Below are 17535 nucleotides of genomic sequence, written 5' to 3'. Positions count from 1 at the left end.
GATTCCTGTGCTGCTTGCTCCAAATTAATCTGCAACCTTATAAAGCATGGGCTAGCCTTTGTACAAGAAGTCCAAATTTCAGTAGCCAGAGATGATCTGGTGACTGGAGATTATACACAGTAAGAGTTAATGTGAAGAAACATGAGAAATAAAGCTTAAAGGGGAAATCCATATTGATTCCAGGACTGCAATTAGCTTGGGCACTGTGCCAGGAGGTAGTTGGCTGCAATAGATCTTAGACACGCACTTGCACCAGCCTTCAGCACCACATGGAGCTGAGTTTCAATATAAATGAAGAACCTGTCAGTACAGCATGTTTGCCTTTGGGCTGATGTGGGAACCAGGCTGTTCAAATTGCTGCTGCAATGTTCTATTCTCTCTTCTTATACAACAAAGAGTACAGGAGTGTAAAATACATGGTAACATGCAGTTTACAACAATGGAAAATTACATTAAATTTGGCTTAGCAGCTAATAGGAACACTGGCTTTTACGCTAAATCTGTGTTAATATATGGTAAGGACAATGGAAGCTGAGGTGTAAATTAGATAATACTGATTGTGGAACAACTGATTCCATGTAAACTTCCATTGCTTTTTGTGATTGTTGACACTGACAGAAATGGGAACATTTGAAATTTTTCTGTGTGTTCTTGTGGTGCTGCACTCCCTGGATGTATCAGCAGCAGAACTACTATTAACTAGACTCTTTGTTGGCTAGGCATTGTTTCTAATTCAGGCTTTAGTTTGAACTCTGCCAGATTTATTGATTTACCTCCTGATGCTGTATAAGTGCTGTAATAACAGTTGAACTGTGTAGTTACTCTCAACATATTGTGTTCCTTTTAACATAGCAATAAAAAAATGAGTTTCTTAAAGAGAAATTCTTATTTCATTAGCTGCCCAAACTTGTGAATTAAGTACTGGACTTTTGTTACCTATTGAGTATTATAATACAATATCCAATAACAATGATATGATATCTGAAAAGGCATTTGGCTTGTTTGCTAAAAGTGGAATTTATTGAGTTCCCTTTTGAACTTCTAAGGCTGGATGTCTAGGTCATAGACCATGTGCAAGGACAGGCTATGAAATCCCATTATTTGGTCCTCCAATGCCTGGGCAGGTTACGCCCCCATGAAATTGCCCTAGTCGCCACAGTCCGGTGCCTGTTCGGGTCAATGTACCTAACCAGCATGTCTTTCAGAATGTGGGAGGAAGCCAGAGCACCCGGAGGAAACCCACACAGACGCGGGCAATGCTGTTTCCACCAATCGGGCGGGGGAGAGGGGGCTCCTCCCAACATTTTAAGCTTAGGAGTTCAGTTTAAACACTGTAACCAACTGTGGGGGAAAGAAACAGGCTGAAGAACAGGCAGCGAAACAATCAGCAGAACAATGGCATAGAGTGGAGCTGCCCGAGTATGCAAGGAACCAACATTGGTGGAAGTGGCTAGGAGAAGGAAAGTATCAGTCGTCCAGTTTTAAGTAGAAATTTAAGCTCAAGTTTATGGGCATTTTATTTTTTCTTGAGACTGTGCATTCAGGGGATGATTCACACACTTAAGTTTTCTAATACTTGGAGTAAATACATGAGGAAGTGTTAAATAGAAAATAATGAGATTGTGTTAACGTGGAGTTTAACCATGCTTTTCACACTACCCAATTTGCTTGTCCACCCCTCATACGCCACCCACTCACTCTCACCACCTCACTCACGTGCGCATCCCATCCTAGTCACTCCCACACTCACCCCACACATGCACTCAGCTATCTCCTGCTCACCCACACCAATCGCCACACTCATCTATCTCCCCAACCTCCATTCAAGCCCCAGTCCCCTTGCTCATCCAAACCCCCACTTCCGCTTCTCACCAACCTCCTTTTCACCCTACACTCTCACCCTGTACTCATCCCTTTCACTTACCCTTCCCACCCTCAATGTCCAAATGGTGACACACCTCTGCACTAGATGTAAGCCTACTCAATCACTGTTTGATTATAGTTCAATTATAGTTATCCCTAATGTTAAATTTAGTTTGTGGCTCCCTCAGTTTATATCAATCTTGTGTGGGTAATGATCTTTGCTGCACAATCCACAGGTTATATTATACTGCAGTGACTGTGTACACTATAGTGTGCAGATGTTATTTTGTGTTGTGTTGGGGGCTAAGAATGATGTTTTTTTGATTGTAAAGTGTGGTTGAGTATTGCTTTGTGTGGGATAACTTTGAACTATCAGACAGAGAGAAGTACTAAGTAAGAAATTCTATCAAAAGACAAGCACTCATTTACACTCATTACTGTGGATCCTGAGTTGCATCTTAATCACACACAATTAGCAAGTTTCCTCATCCATTCTTTTCCATTGGTAATATGTGAAGGAAGTCTGCATTAACTTAAATGATGGGGGATGCTTATGGAGAATCATACTGTGCTTTGCTTCAGTGGCGTGGAGTCTTTTTACACATGGGTTCACCATTAATGTTTTTGTCATGAAACCCTGCTGAACCTGATTAGAATTCATTGAACTGAAAGTCAACTGGTTGGTGTCCTCTTTGAAGAAAGATTGATGGATTTCTGAGGATGACGAATGTAACTTCTGTTTTCTGTCTCACTTCTCCCTTTCTCTGTTGACTTCATGAACTCTGCTTGTTCCTCTGTGCATCTTTTTCTGTTTTCAGGAATGTGCCTCTTTCCACCCTGCGTCCCCCTTTGCATATTTCTAAGCTTTCGTTTTCTGCATGTGTTTATATTTTTCAATATGATATAATTGCTTCCATATATATGATCCATGTTGTTTGGACACATTCTACTCTGCCATTTTTTTTACTCTCGCAGCCTTTAATAATATAATTCTGTAACAGTAATTGACATCTACCAGAATTTTAGTAAAAACTAGTTGTTAGGCGATTATCAGTCACTTGTCTTTATCATATGTTGTAGTTTTGCAGACACCTATTGCAGTTGTAATTTCTTGAGTTCTGTTCTGTGTAATAGGACTGCAGTGCATTCTAGCTCTGAAATCTTTGAGCTGACTGCCCCTTCAAATATGGCTAATATTCTACTTTATTCAGTTGTTTAATTCATACACTACTGGGGAAGTTAAGGTGAGAAAATTTAATGCCAGGTTTATTGTGAATCTCAGCCATTGTGACATAGTGCCAGTACAGTTAGTCTCAGTATCTATCTGGGTTCTATTGGTGTGTTACAGTTCACTCGGAGTCTGAGTGGATGTGGCTACATGCAAATGCTCAACCTGTTTGGCCATGTTATAAACACACCTTCCTTCGTCATCAAGTCCTCGGGTGTGACTTGAGATCGGAGCATCTGGCTCAGAGGCAGAGATGCTACCCACTGCATCACAGGACCTCACCTATTTAGGCTAGGTAGAGTAAAATAAAATAAAAGGCACAAACTTAAAGGGGTTACAGGAACAGGGAGGCCTGGGTGTGTATTTGCACAAGTCACTGAAGGTAGGAGGCCAGGAAAAGTGATTGAATAGGTGTATGTGATCCTGGGCTTTCTAAAGGTCGCAAGTACAAAAGCAAGGAAGTTATGATGCATTTACACAACTGGTGTATTGTGTCCAATTCCTGAGCATCGCACTTTAGGATGGATGTGAAAGCTTTAAAATAGGTGTGGACATGATTTACAATACTGGTTCCAAGGAGGAGGGATATCAATTAGGATAGATTGGAGAAACTGTTTTCTTTAGAGAAAGAAGTTTGAAAAGAGATTAGATAGGGGTGTTCAAAATCTTGAGGTTCAGTGACTGCAATCGCAGCTTCTTCTGTTAGCAGCCCTGGTTTAAATGCAGCACTCTTATCTCTGAGATGGAAGGCTATGTGTTTAAGTCCCACTTCAGGGACTTGAGGCTTAGCCTCCAATGCAGTACTTTTGGACGAGACTTTAAGTCTGAAGATCCATGGTCCAATTTGAAGAAAACCAGCAGAATTCAACTGGGGTCCTGACCAACATTTATGCAGTAAGAAGTTTAACAACACCAGGTTAAAGTCCAACAGGTTTATTTGGTAGCAAAAGCCACACAAGCTTTCGGAGCTGCAAGCCCCTTCTTCAGGTGAGTGGGGATTCTGTTCACAAACAGAGCATATAAAGACACAGACTCAATTTACATGAATAATGGTTGGAATGCGAATACTTACAACTAATCAAGTCTTTAAGAAACAAAACAATGTGAGTGGAGAGAGCATCAAGACAGGCTAAAAAGATGTGTATTGTCTCCAGACAAGACAGCTAGTGAAACTCTGTGGGGGTTACAGATAGTGTGACATGAACCCAATATCCCGGTTGAGGCCGTCCTGATATTCGGGTAAGCCTCTGATATTCGGGTAAGCGTTCTCCAAGGCGGCCTTCGCGACACACGACAGCGCAGAGTCGCTGAGCAGAAACTGATAGCCAAGTTCCGCACACACGAGGACGGCCTCAACCGGGATATTGGGTTCATGTCACACTATCTGTAACCCCCACAGAGTTTCACTGGCTGTCTTGTCTGGAGACAATACACATCTTTTTAGCCTGTCTTGATGCTCTCTCCACTCACATTGTTTTGTTTCTTAAAGACTTGATTAGTTGTAAGTATTCGCATTCCAACCATTATTCATGTAAATTGAGTTTGTGTCTTTATATGCTCTGTTTGTGAACAGAATCCCCACTCACCTGAAGAAGGGGCTTGCAGCTCCGAAAGCTTGTGTGGCTTTTGCTACCAAATAAACCTGTTGGACTTTAACCTGGTGTTGTTAAACTTCTTCCTGTGTTTACCCCAGTCCAACGCCGGCATCTCCACATCACAACATTTATGCCTCAGCCAACATCACTTTAAAACACTTGTCAGTTATGTGAATGGTTTTTATGAGACCTTGTTATGTCCAAATTGGCTGTAATGTCATCTACATTACAATAATGATTGCACAACAAAAGCTCACTGGATCTGAAACATTTTGAGATGTCCTGTGGCCATGAAAGGTTCTATATTAAAGGAAGTTTGTTCTTTCAGTATTTGCAGTGATCACTGAAATATTGCCTCTCCAGGCTCCATCTGTGCATTACCTACTCAAAATTTGAGCCTACTACCATCCTTGCTTCTGTGCGTATTGAGCCCACCTTGCCACCTCAATGCTACTTTGTGTGCATACATTCAGTACCTCTGATGTTCCCAACCCAAACCCCCCACAGCCCTGAATCCACTGTTATCTCGGCATCTGTTTGAATGGATCTCCCCTCTAACTTTTGGTTTCTCTGCCTCTGTCTCTACAGTACACTTTGCAAATTTTATGTCATTTTCAAACCACTAAAAATGTACTGTCAACAAAATTCCAGAATACTCTAAGGAGGAAACACCAGTCGGTTTTATCTGTTATCTGAGGAAACAGGCTGATGTTAGTTCTGCACTGTAACATTTAGTTCCTCTCTTTACCTTAAATGTAAATCTGTGGCAGGAGTTCTAGTATTTGAGGGTTATGTGCACCTTCAGCTACTTATGCAGCATTTAGCACCCAGTGATGCGGGCATTTTAACTGAGTGACACAAGAGTGTATGGGGAATCCCAGTGGACATTTTACTACTAGGGTACAGGTACACATTTAGTTCTAGCACAAAGTTCTGGTTCTGTGGTTTGTAAGCTGCATGATGAAAATTGATCACTTCTTGCACAATGATGTGGTAACCCTGGTAGCCACTGTGTTTCTGCAGGATAAGAATCAGAGAGTAGAAGGCAGTTGGCTGTGAAGGTTCCTTATGAAACAAGATTGGGTGTTCATCCAACATTTCTCAGACTGGGTGTGACTATTTGGAAATGCTCTTGTGCTACTCTTAGGCATGTGTAAGTTTGATTTTATAAAAATTATGAGTGAAATGAGGGCCTTGGCCTGAGGAGACACTGTTTTGGTTGGTGAGAGATAAGTGGCTAACTTGTATTTATAGCCACCCTTCATGCCTCAAAGTGTTTCAGAGCCACTGAATTACTTTTAGAATGCAGTCACCATTGCTGTGTCTGGGATAGTTAATTTAAGCATGGTGTCAGTGTACAGCAAATGGAGAATGAACTTGTATTTATACAGCACCTTTCAAAACCTCAGGTTGTCCCAAAGTGCTTTAAGCCATTGAAGAACAGTAGTCAGTGTTAGTATGTAAGGAAACCCAGCAGCCAATTTTCACACAGCAAGCTCCCACCAACAGCAATGTGATAATGATAAGATGATCGGTTTTAAAATCAGAAAAGGCCTACAGTGCAGAAGGAGGCCATTTGGCCCATCGAGTCTGCACTGACTCTCCGAACGAGCATTTTACCCAGGTCTACACCACCCCACCCTATCCTTGTAACCCTGTGCATTTACCATGGCCAATCCACCTAACCTGCACATCGTTGGACTATGGGAGGAAACCCATGTAGACATGGGGAGAACATGCAGACTCCACACAGACAGTGACCCAAACCAGGAATTGAACCCAGGTCCCTGGCGCTGTGAGGCAGTAGTGCTAACCACTGTGCCACCGTGCTGCTATGATACAGGGAACTCCAAAGGCTGACTTATTAAATGAAATAAGTGTTTGGTTAATTTGTATTTTTTTCATGTTTATTAAAGTTGCATTTAAATGTCTTTAATGTGATAAAATATCTCAAGGTGCTTCACAGAGGTATGAAAAATAAAATATGACACTGAGCCACATGAGATGTTGAAGCAAAAATTCAAAGGTTTCAAGCAATGTCTTAAAAGAGGAAAGGCAGGTAGAGAGGGCGAGTAAAGCCTAGAGCCTTGGGGCCTGGGTAGAAGCAAGAGGTCTGACAGTTGAACCAAACTGACAGTTAAGATGACCAAACTTCAGCTGAGAATAAGGTTTGTTGTGGTGGGTGTTTTCGGTCTCGAGTTGTTTTGGAGGTGGAGGTGCAGTCTGTCCAACTTTCAGGGTTAGAAGATGTTGACGGTATGTTACACAGGAGCAGGGCTATTGCATGGATGATGTTGCCTATAATGTGAGCGCTGTTTTACTTTGTTGCCCTTTCAGTCCCCATTTCCCCAGGATGGAAAGTGGCGCTGCACCATAGCGACAAGTGTTTTGCCCCTCCTTTTAGCTGCTCTTGTTTTCTTTCTCAGATGTTTGTTTTTCTTTCTCTTCTTTTTTTTGGTGTTCTTTGAAGTGGGCTGTGGGCTTTTTGGGCGATTGTGCTGAGTGGAGCTGCTAAGGCCAGTGCGAGGCTCGGTGGAGTGAGCCTGGGGTGCGTGGCTGCAGGGGGAGAGTGAGGTGACACCAGGGCTGGGCGCGGCTTTAACCAAGACAAGTTTGGGGGGGGCCAGGCTTTACCAGGGCCAGGGGAATGGGAATTAATGGGGGTTCGGCAAGCAAGGTGATACCAGAACCGTAAATAGTTACTTGCTGTTGGAAATTAGTCATCACAATCCAGTTGCTGAGAAAACGTGGTCTGCTGAGCTGGATGATTACTGACTTGTTGCTCTTACATTGATAGTCATGAAGAGTTTCATATGCATTGCATCAAAGTGTCTTTCAGATTCTCTTGTTCCACATTTTGATCAGTGACAGTTTGCCTATCAACTTCATAAGTCAGTGGGCGATGCTGTTCTAACCATGGTCATTTGACCCAACAGCACATAGATAGATTAGGCAAATATGCTTACCTACCTTTATTGGTTTCTCTTCAGTTTTTAATACCATTCAACCATTGAAGCCTATTGAAACCTTGATGTCAATCCTACTCTCCTAATTTGCATCAGTGATTTACTTCATAACAGAATAATTTTTTCTTCACTCGGAGGGTGCTGAATCTTCGGAATTCTCTTCCCCAGAGGGCTGTGGAGACTCAATCATTGAGTATATTGAGGACAGAAATCGATAGATTTAAGTTATTAATAATGTCAAGGGACAGGTAAATGGTGTTTGAGGTAGGTGATCTACCATGATCTTGTTGAGTGGCGGAGCAGGCTCGAGAGGCTGAATGGCCTGCTCCTCCTCTTTCCCATATTCCTATGTTTGGACAGGACCCAATGGGTGTTAGTTTCCATGCTTTTACTTGACACCATATTAGCAAGTACTGGGTCTGTTCATAGCAGGGTACTGTGATCTTTACTTGTCATCCTGTATTTGGATGATGGTCAATCAGTGTGTGAGAACCTGACAATCCTGAAGTATGCTGATAAGGAACAATGAAGGAAACTCGAAGGAACTCGATTGAGAAGCTCATAAGATGGTGTGATAACAACTCTTTTCAACTGAATGATGACGGAAGAACTAGTTATAGACTTTAGGGAAAACAGTTCATGATATTGTTTCTCTGATGATTCATAATATGGATATTGAAATTGTTGCTAACTAACTCTTAAGTATCTAGGTGTCAAGGTAGATATAAATTGAATTAGAGGGAAACAGTGTGCAGATATTGTGTCCAAGGAATAGCCCAGAAATTTTGTTTCCTTTTGAGTAGATCCCACTGTAATTGAGAACATTATCCTGTTTAGATGTCTCGCTTGGTACTGTTGTCTTAGTAAAGTAGATTCTTTAAGGGTACAGAGATTTTTGAACCATATCTCTGAACGAAATCTGCTCTTGAAATAATTTTGATGAAAGAGTGTCGAGAACAATGAGAATCCACCCCTTGCCTCATTATTACTGTTGGTTGTTCAGGGAAAAAGCTACAATCCCTTGGATGCAGACAAATCATTTCCTGAACTGATTTTTTTGTGCTGTTCACTGTAAGAACTTTTAAGAGGAGTTTGATGTATGGACATTTTAATTAATGTTAAAAGTCTGTGATATTGTAATTTTAATTTTTAAATTTTTATTGTAAAGTAAAAGGTAAAGTTTATTTATTAGTCACAAGTAAGGCTTACATTAACAACCCAATGAAGTTACTGTGAAATTCCCCAAGTCGCTACACTCTGGCGCCTGTTCGGGTCAATGCACCTAACCGGCAGGTCTTTCAGACGGGAGGAAACCGGAGCACCCGGGGGAAACCCACGCAGACACGGGGAGAACGTATAAACTCCACACAGACAGTGACCCAAGCTGGAAATTGAACCCGGGTCCCTGGCGCTGTGAGGCAGCAGTGTTAACCACCATGCCACCCACTTCTTGTTCATTTATATGTAATTTTTAAATATATGAGCAATGTACCCGAAATGACTTTCCATGTAGGCAATAAAGTGAAATTGAACGGATTGATTTATGAGATTGAGCTCTTCAATAATATTCATATTTAGAGCATCTGTGCCCACTCTGAGAAATGTTTATTTTCTTTAAAAAATGTTGGAGCTGATAATGGGGTTGTTAATGAATCAGGCTTTGAATAAAGGTGTCATAAGGCTGGCGGATGGGATTTGTGATGAACATTTGGGTCGGTTAAGAGTTGGTTCAGAGGCATTTCTCAGTACTTACCTGCTCATTTGCTCATACAGGGCATTTCACCAGTCCCTGGTTTGCTAAATGACAAATAAACCTCAGGCCCTGAAATTGTACTTCTGTAATGCTTAACTGTGTAACAATAGAGCTCCTCCTCATTGCTGAAAATGGTATAGTAACATTGAGTAGTCCTTGGCTCAACCACCATCAGCTGCTTCTTCAATGATTTCTCCTCCATTATAAGGCCAGAAATGGAGATGTTTGCTGATGAATGCATATTGTTCAGCACCATTCACGACTCTTCAGATAGTGAAGCAGTCCATATCCCTATGCAGAGCAAGAGCTGGGCAACATTCAGGCTTGGGCTGAAAAGTAGCAAATAACATTTGCGCCATACAAGTGCCAGGCAATGACCATCTCCAACAAGAGTGAATCTTAACAATCTACCCTAGACATTCAATGCCACTACCATTGCTGAATTCCCCCCTATCAATATCCTGGGGGTACCAATGATCAGAACTGGAGCAGACACATAAGTATAAATATTGTGGCTACAAAGGCAAGTCAGAGGCTGAGAATTCTGCGGTGAGTAACTCACTTCTGCATTCTCCTTGCCTGAGCATAATCTGTAAGGCACAAGTCAACGGTGTGATGGAATATTCTCCATTTGCCTAGAAGAATACAGCTCCGTCAACTCCACAGGAAACTTGACACCATCCAGGACAAAGCAGCCCACTTGACTGACACCCCATCCACCACTTTAAACATTTACTCTCTTCACCACCGACAAAGTGGCAGCAGCGTGTCCCATCTACAAAATGTACTGCAGCAGCATTCACCAAGACGTCTTCAACGGCACCTTCCAAACCCATGACCTCTCTCCCTCAAACAACTCCACTATGTCATTTTCCAGCATTTTCTGATTTTGTTATCTCTGGCTGCTAATGCTCACATTAACAGGGCTTATGCCAAGAAACATTAAATTGGCAAGTGTAGTTTCCAAACATAGAATTTATAATAAGTGGGTACAGTGTACTGAGTAACGAGGTGGAGGTGCCTATTAAGGTGACATGTTAACAATATGCTGCTTCTGAGTCTAGACATCAGTTAAACATAAGGTTATTGTACTTCATCCATGAGTGCTTTGACCCAGTAGTCAGCTCCTCCCCATAAAGCCAGATTAATAATAACTGCATTAGTCATCAAGTTGATGTCTAAAGCAGGGTATCTGACATATCCTCTTTCACTCCTCAAGATTGCTGGTATTAGAGGAGCACAAGTTTTGAGTCAAGCAGGTGCATAAAAGAAACAGCTTTCTACCCCACACTGGTATGTGAAATTTGTGAGCTTATAACGTGCGTTTTCAGTGTGACTCTGTAGACCAGGATTGAAGGGATAATATTTTTGTTCTGTATGAATGTAGAGAAGTAATGTTCAATATGCACTATGTAGGAATGCTAGGTTTGGGTGTAAGCCTAGATTAATGTTTTGTACTGAATAGAAGGGAATTTGTATTTGATGCTTTGGGATATTCCAGGCTGTATACCTACAGCATAAGTCAGAGTTGAGAGTGGAAGGTTTGTGAAGGACTTTGTGCAGAGGGTGGAGGTGTAGGATTGGAATAGAGCAGTACATAATACCAAGGACGATTAGCATGCACTGCATCTATGAGTATACCCCCAGGCTTTATACCTGTGCTAAGTAAACTTAAATATTTGCAATGTAAATTACACCAGCCCGATGAACTGTGCAAGTACCATGTCCAAGAGAATATTGAATTTGCAGGTACCTGTGAATAGCATGTGTACAATGTTGTTGACGTGTGGGATTGTTTTTGTGAATGTGCTTAATTGGAATCATGTGTGCTGGTCAGTTCACTTGAATTTCCAGAATTTGATTTCGACTTGATCTGTTGTCTCCCCAAATAAAAAATAAAATGAATGCCAGTAAACAAGTTGTGCAGACATTGGGCAATCTTCTGCCTCCTACTACAGCCCACTGAAGCAGTGAGTTTAAATATATTGTTTCTTCTTGTTAGAGCATTCAGTTTAATCTGTAATGGATTTGTTATGGATGGAGTCTCACCTTGAATCAATGGATGAGCCTCAGTGAAACATGGAATTCAGCCTGAATATTGCACGAGGAAGAGACTGTCAGCTGGCATATCGAGCATGCCTGAGGGGTTTATTTCCTATGTACCTGAGGGAGAATATCCAACAATGATAATGGTGCGCTATATTTCAAAAGTGTAGCTGGAGAGACAGAAAAAAACAGAAATATTGGTTGGCAAGAAAACCTTAAGATTTAGTCGAGCAGAAATTAGGTAGACTAGGCAGTGCTTTAAAGGTAGATTGGGCTGGAAAAATTTGGGGATCTCTCCCAGCACCCCAGTCACCCTGTCCTTTTCTACTCTACTCTATTATGGTTAGTTTTCTAGTTCATTTCTCTCTCACCATTTAAACTATGTAAACCCAACAACAACTGCTTGCATCTATGTATCCTCTAGGTGAATGTCCCAAGGTATTTCATAGAGGAGTATTCAGAAAAGAATGGATGTGCAGTCAGAGAAGTAGATATTAGAATGGGAAACCCAAACAAAGTTTGGTAAAAGAGGTTGAAAGGAGAGCATTGTTGGGGGGTTGCTGATGTTGTGGACGTGGCAGCCAAATATCAGGCAAAGAGAGTTACACAAAAGGCATGAGTCAGAGGAATAGAGATGTCAAAGGGGAAGGTGTAGATTTGAAGGAGATTACAGTGATAGATGGGTGAGACTGTGAAGCAATTTAAAGAGGAAGTGAATTATTTACTTAAGGCATTGGGTAACTGGGAGCCAATTTGGTTGGCAAGGAGAGCAGTGTTAGGTGAGCATAACTCAGTGTGCAATAGGATACACTCAGCAGCGTTTTGGATGTGCTGCGGTTTAAGCAAAGATAGGAGGCTGGACATGGTAAACATCGGAACAATCAAATTTGATGCTGGAAAAGGCTTGCTTGGGGGTTTCACTGGAAGTTGGGCCTTTTAAAAAAATATTCATGGCATGTGGGTGTTCCTGGCAAGGCTGGCCATTCCTAATTACCCTCAAGAAGGTGGTAGTGAGCCACCACTTGAACTGCTGTAGTCTTTGTGGTGTAGGTATACCCACAGTGCTGTTAGAAAAGGAATCACAGGTTTTTGACCCAGCAACCACGTAGGAATGCAGGACAGTTCCAAATCAGGATGCTGTGTAACTTAGAACATAGAAACATAGAAAAACTACAGCACAAACAGACCCTTTGGCCCACAAGTTGTGCCGAACACATCCCTACCTATAACCCTCCATCCTATTACGCTCCATGTACTCATCCAGGAGTCTCTTAAAAGACCCTATTGAGTTCGCCTCCACCACCACTGACGGCAGCCGATTCCACTCGCCCACCACCCTCTGTGTGAAAAGCTTACCCCTAACATCTCCCCTGTACCTACCCCCCAGCACCCTAAACCAGTGTCCTCTCATAGCAGACATTTCCGCCCTGGGAAAATGCCTCTGAGAGTCCACCCGATCTATGCCTCTCAACATCTTATACATCTCTATTAGGTCTCCTCTCATCCTTCGTCTCTCCAAGGAGAAAAGACCGAGCTCCTCAGCCTATCCTCATAAGGCATGCCACTCAATCCAGGCAACATTCTTGTAAATTTCCTCTGCACCCTTTCAATCTTTTCCACATCCTTCCTATAGTGAGGCGACCAGAACTGAGCACAGTGCTCCAAGTGGGGTCTGACGAGGGTCTTATATAGCTGCATCATTATCCCCGGACTCCTAAACTCAATCCCTCGATTGATAAAGGTCAGCACACCATATGCCTTCTTAACCACCTCCTCCACCTGCGGGGCTGATTTTAGAGTCCTATGGACCCGGACCCCAAGGTCCTTCTGATCCTCTACAGTACGAAGAGTCTTTCCCTTTATATTGTACTCCTTCATCCCATTTGACCTACCAAAATAGACCACGACGCATTTATCTAGGTTGAAGTCCATCTGCCACTTGTCCGCCCAGTCTTGCATCCTATCTATGTCCCTCTGTAACTTCTGACATCCCTCCAGACTATCCACAACCCCACCAACCTTCGTGTCGTCGGCAAACTTACGAACCCATCCCTCCGCTTCCTCATCCAGGTCATTTATGAAAATGACAAACAGCAAGGGTCCCAGAACAGATCCCTGGGGCACAACACTGGTGACCGACCTCCATTTAGAAAAAGACCCATCTATACCCACTCTCTGCCTCCTTTGGGCAAGCCAGTTCTGGATCCACCTGGCAGCAGCCCCTTGGATCCCATGCCCTCTCACTTTTTCTAGAAGCCTTGCATGGGGGACCTTATCGAACGCCTTGCTAAAATCCATATAAACCACATCTACCGCCTTCTCTTCGTCAATGTGTTTAGTCACATTTTCGAAGAACTCCACCAGGCTTGTAAGGCACGATCTGCCCTTGACAAAGCCATGCTGAGTATTCTTGAGCATACTAAACCTCTCTAAATGCTCATATATCCTGTCCCTCAGGATCTTCTCCATCAGTTTACCAACCACTGAGGTTAGACTCACCGGTCGGTAATTACCTGGGCTATCCCTATTCTCCTTCTTGAAAATAGGAACCACATCCGCAATCCTCCGGCACCTCTCCCGTCTCCATCGACGACACAAAGATCATCGCCAGAGACTCTGCAATCTCTTCCCTCGCCTCCCACAGTAACCTGGGGTACATCCCATCCGGACCCGGCGACTTATCTATCTTGATGCCATTCAAAGATTCCAGCACAACCTCTTTCTTAAAGTCCACATACTCAGTCCTTCCAGTCCACCGCACGCCCGCAGTACATCCACCCAGGTCCTTCTCCTCTGTGAAAACCGAGACAAACTTGGTGAACTTTAAGGTTGTGGTGTTCTCATGCATCTGCTGCCCTTGTCCTTCTAGGTGGTAAAGGTCAGAGCTTCGGAAGGTGATTTTTGAAGGAGTTTTTATGAATTGCTGTATTTCATCTTTTGGATCATAGAATCATGGAATCCCTGCAGTGCAGAAGGAGACCATTTGGCCCATCGACACACTGCTGCCACTGTGTGCTGGTGGCAGAGAGTGTGAATGTTTAAAGTAGTGGATGGGATGCTGATCAAGTAATTTCCTGGATGGTGTTGAGTTTCTTGATCACTTTTGCAGTTCATCCAGGCAAGTGGAAAATATTCCATCACGCTCCTGAGCTGTGTCTTGTAGATGGACGGGCTTTGGGATTCAGGAGGTGAGTTATTCACCGCAGAATTCCCAGCCTCTCTTCTGTTCTTGTAGCCACAGTGTTTATATGTCTGGTGTAGTTCAGTTTTTGGACAGTGGAAACCTCCAGGATGTTGATAGTGGGGGATTCAGTGACGTTAATGCCTTTGGGTAGATTCTCTCTTGTTCAAGATGGTCATTGCCTGGCATTTGTGTGGTGCAAATTTTACCTGGCACTAATTAAACGAAGCCTGAGGCAAGAATGAGGCAAGCAATTTTACTGCAGTCGATATCGCCAAGCTCTGTGGCGGAGAGTACATTGAGTTTGAAGCTTAAAGAGTAGGCTATGCAGCTATACAATTATATTCTGCTGTGCAGTTAGATCATGCCTTATTTACACCTCAAACCCATTTACGTGTCCTTATTCCATTACTCTTGATGCCTGCACCAACAAAATCTATCAGTCTTAAACTTAAAAATCTTGATTGATTCTGTAACCTTATGGGAGAGCGAAGTTGAGATTCCTAACAGCCTTTGTTTGCAAACCTGGTGTCTTATTCATTTGCGGTTGAATAAGACATCAGATTTGCCAACTGCTGCTGATAAAGACAAGAGCTGAAGCCAATAGAACATTGAAATTTTTTTTCTTTCTGCCAATGGCAGGACTGTTTTTTTCCCAAGCTGCTTCTCAGTTCTGCAGCGCTGACATCAGGAAACCAGTGAACAGGGTAGAATTACAAAATGTAACCAGTCCACTTGAGCCTCCTCCTGTCTTTCCTTATCTAACTACAAGCAAACTCTCTATTTCCTTCTCTCCATGCTTTTCCAGTCCTTCCTGTATCTGTACAATTTGCTTCAACCACTCCATGTAGTAGCAAGTTCCACACTCCTGTCTCCTGAATTCCCTATTTGATATCTTGGTGACTCATTTATATAGATGGCCTCTAGTTTTGCTCTTCTCACAAGCGACCACGTTCTTTCTCTGTCTACTCAAAGTCTTTCATAATTTTAAAGACCTTTAGAGGGATATGGTCCCCGGAGGGGTTAGGGTTTTTAGTTCAGTCGGGCAACATGGTCGGTGCAGACTTGGAGGGCCGAAGGGCTGTTCCTGTGCTGTAATTTTCTTTGTTCTTTATAGATAATTTCCTGATAGGCATGATCTCCTATTTCGGTAATCACCCTTGTAAATCTACTTTGCGCCCCTTCTAGTGCCTATATACCCTTTTCATAATATGGTGACCAAAATTAAACACTGTATTTCTAAGTGTGGTGTAAAGGGTTAATACAGACTGAGCATAACATCTCTACTTTTCATTTCTATTTGTCTAGAAATGACTTTGTGCTTGGTTTGTTGTTTTGTTAATGGCCTAATAACATGCATTGCTACTTTTTGTGATCTGTGCACTTGTATACCAAAATTCCTTTGTTCCTCTACCCCATTTAGGTTCATATTTTCTAAGTAATATGAGACCTCATTATTTTTCTTGTCAACATGTAATATCTCACACTTATCTGTGAAGAAATTCAGGTGCTATTTATTTACAAGTTTATTAGCATCTTTTTGAATGAGTTGCCATCCTTTTCAATACTGACTACCCCTTCCCTATGAGTATGGGTGACACGATAGCACAGTGGTTAGCACCGCTGCCTCACAGCACCAGGGTCTTGGGTTCAATTCCGGTCTTGGGTTACTGTCTGTGTGGAATTTACACATTCCCCCTGTGTCTGTCTGGGTTTCCTCCGGGTGCTCCGGTTTCCTCCCACAGTCCAAAAGACGTGCAGGCTAGGTAGATTGGTCATGCTAAATTGCCCCTTCGTGTCCAAAGATATGTAGGTCGGGGGGATTGGTGGGGTAAATATGTGGAGTTGTGGGGTAAGCTTGGGTAGGGGTCAGTGCAGACTCGATGGGACATCATCTCCTATTTTGGTAATCACCCTTGTAAATCTACTTTGTACCCCTTCTAGTGCCTATATACCCTTTTCATAATATGATGACCAAAATTAAACACTGTACAGTGCTTCTGCACTGTAGAGTTCTATGATTCATCAGCAAATTTAGAAATTGTGTTTATAAGTCTGAAGTTTAAATCATCAATATAAATTGTGAATAACCGTGGACCCAGCACACTCTGGGAGACTGCACTTTTTATCTTCTGGCACTCTGAATAGATATCCTTCACCCCTACTTACTGCCTTTTTGTTGCAGTCAGCAAGCTTTTCATGATGCTGTTCTTCCTCTGGGTCATGGGAAACGGATCATAGCTCTTGAATCTATTGCAATTTCTTTGAGACAACTAGGAATGAAGAAAATTCTAATTTTATAGTACCCTTCATGACCTCAAGATACCCTGAAGCACTTAACAGCCAATCAAGTACTTTTGAAGTGTCATCACTGTTTAAATGTAGGGAAACGCTGTTTTCAGTTTGTGCACAAGAAAGTCTGCTTTAAGTCTGATGTTGCTTGAGGAATCAATATTTGCCTGGTCACGTAAATGAGAGGATTATTCTGCTCAGTGGATAGTCATGCATTTGGAAAGCTTGCAAATCCAAGTTTTATAGAAGATAAAAGGTTCTTACAATGAAAGGGCAATTAACTAGCTAGTTGAAATATTGACGTGGCAGCAGAGAGAAGATATGAGTCAGCTCCGTTGTTGGGAGGGAGAGGGAGGAATGAATAGTTTAGTGCTCCAACACTCGATTCGGGATCTTGTATCAGATCATCTATTAACATGGAGGAGGATACTTCTGATAGTTTTACAAAATCTGCTGACAGTGCAAAGCTATGTAATGTAATGGAGATTGATAATATGAAACATCTAGACAAATTAAATGGATAAATGAATGCAGCCTGGAAAAGAGACGTGGATTTAACGTGGATTATTTTAAGCCCCTGTGTAGGGACTGTATTTTACTCTGCACAGCCC

The 17535-nt window shown here is 42.4% G+C and overlaps 1 protein-coding gene across 10 annotated transcripts in view; it reads left to right on the top strand.

Annotated features, from left to right (window-relative positions):
- The window catches only part of pxna (paxillin a), a 163293-nt gene that overhangs the window by 90154 nt on the left and 55604 nt on the right, over positions 1-17535 (top strand). For 3 of the 10 annotated variants that reach the window (XM_078226895.1, XM_078226890.1, XM_078226887.1), the window contains exon 1: positions 10615-10698. The exons of the other annotated variants lie outside the window; for them this stretch is intronic. The gene's annotated coding sequence lies outside the window, so the exon portion shown is untranslated. Of the gene's footprint in view, positions 1-10614; positions 10699-17535 lie in introns of those variants that run through there. 10 annotated transcript variants of the gene reach the window in all.

This window comes from Mustelus asterias, chromosome 13, assembly GCF_964213995.1.
Source record: "Mustelus asterias chromosome 13, sMusAst1.hap1.1, whole genome shotgun sequence".
In the NCBI taxonomy this organism is placed as follows: domain Eukaryota; kingdom Metazoa; phylum Chordata; class Chondrichthyes; order Carcharhiniformes; family Triakidae; genus Mustelus; species Mustelus asterias.
This window is presented reverse-complemented; position numbering and strand designations above follow the sequence as displayed.